At 41.4% G+C, this 3,900-nt stretch overlaps 1 pseudogene; it reads left to right on the top strand.

The window, feature by feature from the left end:
- The first annotated feature begins 1,563 nt into the window (after window positions 1–1,563).
- Window positions 1,564–1,854, top strand: LOC102495279 (cyclin-dependent kinases regulatory subunit 1 pseudogene; annotated as a pseudogene).
- The last annotated feature ends 2,046 nt before the right edge of the window (window positions 1,855–3,900 follow it).

Genomic DNA, 3,900 nt, shown 5'->3' on the forward strand with positions numbered 1-3,900 from the left:
TAAAGGAGGGGAAACATAAACCCCCACTTCTTTTTTTTTTTTTTTAATAATTACTTTATTTAACTTTATTTATTTATTTTAATTTGGCTAGAGAGGGACAGAGTGAAACAGAAAGAGAGAGACAGAGAGACAGAGAGAGAGAGAGAGAAAGTGAGAAAGCAGGTCACCAGGTCCGGTACTCAAACGGTGGTCGGCCATGTAGGAGACCAGCGCCCTTAACCACCACACCACCTGCCAGCCTCAAACCCCCACTTCTTAAGTGAGGGTTGTGCATAGTGATCTTAGTGACTTGCTTCCAAAGAATATAGTGTAGAAAAAGGCAGGGGACAAGGGGGATGAATGAAGAGTAATTGTGCTGTGGAGAAATATTATCTCGACACTTCATCAGTCAGATGGTCAAGGGCAATACTAACAGGATATACTATGTTGATAGTATGTTACCGGTGATATGATATGATGGGAATGAAATGGCACTCCATGGTCTTTATCTCAAAAACCTATAACCCAAATCTAATCATGAGAAAACATGTCAGAAAAATTTCAACAGAGTGATATCCTGTGATATACCTGACCAGCATTCCTCCAAACAGTCAGTTATAAAAAACAAGGAGGGGGACCAGCAGGTGGTGTGGTGGTTAAGGGTGTTGGACTCCCACATGGCAACCATGGTTCGAGTCCTGGACCGAATGGCTTGCTTTCTTACTTTCCCTCTCTTTCTCTCTCTTGCTCTGTCCCTCTCTGGTCAAATCAAAAATAAATAAATGAGTAAATAAATAAAGTTAAAATAATTCTTAAAAAAAAAAAAAACCAAACAAACAAGGAAAGTCTGAGGAACGGCCATCACCAATAGAAGACTAAGGAGACATGATGACTAAAGATAATGTGGTACCCTAGATGAGCTTCCATTCCAATACGGTTGACTGCAGTTCAAATCTTGGACCTGGAGGCCTGAAAATCATACTGGGCACATGTGCCTCCTTGCACAAAATCCCAGGAGGAGAATGGAGAAGGGAGTGCAGTATGGTCATCCCCCATGGAGGCTGATTTCTCACTTTCCCTCTCACTGTCTCTGGTGAACACATGTGCCCTAAGACAAAACAAACAAATCAACCAACCTGAGGAAGTCAGAATAAATGATGGACTTAGTTAATAACAATATATCAGCATTGGTTCAATAATTTTAACAAATGTGCCATATTAAGATATTAGTAAGATGATAAGGGAAGTTCTCAAATTTTTTGGTAAATCTCGGGACCAGCAGTTGGCGTAATGGCTATGTCGCTGGACTCCCACGTAGTCAACCGCAGTTCGCGTCCCGGACCCAGTGGCTTAAAACTCACACTGGGCGCGTGTGCGTGCGTGCCCAAGATCCCGAGAGGAGAACAGAGGAGAACGGATTGCGGAGTGGCCAACCCCCCTGGGGTGTGATTTCTCGCTTTCTGTCTCTGTCTCTCTCTGTCTGGCGAGCGCACGCGCCCTATAGCAAAAACCCCTCAAAAAAATTTTTTTTTGGTAAATCTAAAACTGTCTTAAAAAAATAAAGTCTTGGTGCTGCTGGGAGTCATGTGGAGGGTGGCGGTGTGGAGCTGGAGTCCTGTAAGCAGAGCCATCATATTGCACAAACAAATCTACTATTTGGGTAAATAAGACGAGGAGGAGTTCGAGTACCACGTCATGTTGCCCAAGGACATAGCCAAGCTGGTTTCTAATACCCATTTGATGTCTGAATCCGAATAGAGGAATCTTGGCGTTCAGCAGAGTCAGGGATGGGTTCATTATATGATCCATGAACCAGAACCTCACATCTTCATGTTCTGGAGGTCACTACCCAAGAAGCCAAAGAAACGAAGCTGACAAGTCACTGTGCAGTGTCAAACTTTACACAGCTGCCCTTTCTAACATCTTTCTGATAACCTGATAACTGCCTTTCTGTTTCTCACTTTTGATACTTAAAGGATATTCGGTACACTGTTTGAATGTGCTGCTAATTGCTTTGCTTCTTGAGTAGAGCCAAAAGCACAGCAGCCCAGCCAGATGAGTGCTTGACGGGCCACCGAGTGTGACCCCAGTAGCCATGGTGCCATCTGTCTCCAGCAGAACACGCTTGATGGATGGAGGAAGCATTTGAGACTAAGACGACGTCTGTTCCAGGAATCATGTAAACTTGTCGTTTTGTTTTTCCCTGCTGGGTGTTTTATGTATGGTGACTTGTGGGTTTATGTTTCAATGTACTGGAAACTTTCCATTTTATTCAAGAAATCTGTTCCATGCTCAAAGCCTTGATTAAAGAGGAAGTTTTTATCATCAAAAAAATAAAAAATAAAGTCTCTAACTTACACATTATTATACTCCTTCTGAAAATAAAACCAAAAGGAAAGTACAGATTTCACATTTACAAGAGTAGATTATGAATGTTTTTTTTTTCCTTTGCAAGCTATTTGAGGACTAGGAGGCCAACTATTTGAGACTATGGCTAAAATGAATTTGTAGTTTGATTTAGTGGCTTTGGGAAAATGACCTCCAATGTCCATGTGGCACCTAGTGATGGCTACTGAGATGCTGGCAAGCCACGTATGCAGTCCCCTGGAGTGGGTATTGGTAGGTCAATACAAAGCAAAATGGCCCCTTTTTTGGTTGGAAGTGGGGTCACTGTCAGCTTTGTGCATAACCCTTAATCTCACTAGCAGCTGGCTTAGATAGTGACAGTATCTTAGGGAAGAGATCCCATCACTCTTGTGCTCAAAATCCTTTAATCTCTTGGATCTGCCTATACTCTGTTTATTCCCCTCCGTTCACACTGAGCTCTTAGCTGTTCCTCAAAACCACCAAGCACGCTGCTGTCTCAGTACCTTTGTACCTGCAGAAGGAACCTTTGCCTAGAATGCTTTCCTGCAGAAAACCTCATGACTTGCCCCCACCACTTTTGGGACTCTGCTCAAATGTTATTGTATCAGAAAGACCTTCATGGCTAAAATAACAACCGCTATATCATTAATCTCTTTCCCATTGCTGGCTTCAATGATCGTTCTCAGTAGTAACATATTGTCCATTTAGTTCCTTATTATTGGGTGCTTGGGAAAGTAATGATGCATTTTTGCACAGAAAAACAGAAAAGTACGTCATGACTTTCCAGATGACCTAATATTTGTTGTCCCCAGGTAAAAACATAATTTCCATGAGAGCGACGACTTTATCTGGTTTGGCTCACTCTCATATCACCAAAACCTAGGAAAGAACCTAGTACATAGAGGGCACTCAGTATCTACTGAATAAATGGGTGGTTTTCCCCAGGGAACTCAAGCAGCTTAGCAGAAAAAAAAAAAGATTAACCCAATTAAAAGATGGAAAAATGATCTGAACAAAAAACTCTCCAAGGAAGACATACAAACAGCCAAAAAGCATATGAGGAAATGCTCAACATCCCTCACCATAAGGGAGATGCAGATTAAAACCACAATGAGATACCACCTAACCCCTGTCAGAATGACAAAGATCAAAAATACAAAAAATGATAAATGTTGGGGGGGTCGTGGTGAAAGGGGAACTCTCCTACGTTGTTGGTGGAAAACAATACGGAGGTTCCTCAAAGATCTACAAATAGAACTACCATGTAATCCACAATTTCACTCCTGAGGATCTACCCAAAGGACAGGAGAATGCTCAGTCAGATAAGCACTTGCACATCAATGTTTATTGCAGCATTATTCACGATTGCTAAAACATGGAATCAACCCAAATGTCCACAAACAGATGAATGGATTGAAAAAGCGTAGCACATATATTCTATAGGATACTATTCAGCCCTAAAACACAAGACCCTGGCATTTGATAGAAAATGGAATATGGAAGCTTTTTTAAAAAAAGAATTATTTAATTAATTAATTAATTAATTAATTAATT

Source organism: Tupaia chinensis, unplaced genomic scaffold (assembly GCF_000334495.1).
Source record: "Tupaia chinensis unplaced genomic scaffold, TupChi_1.0 Scaffold000255_1, whole genome shotgun sequence".
Taxonomy (NCBI): domain Eukaryota; kingdom Metazoa; phylum Chordata; class Mammalia; order Scandentia; family Tupaiidae; genus Tupaia; species Tupaia belangeri.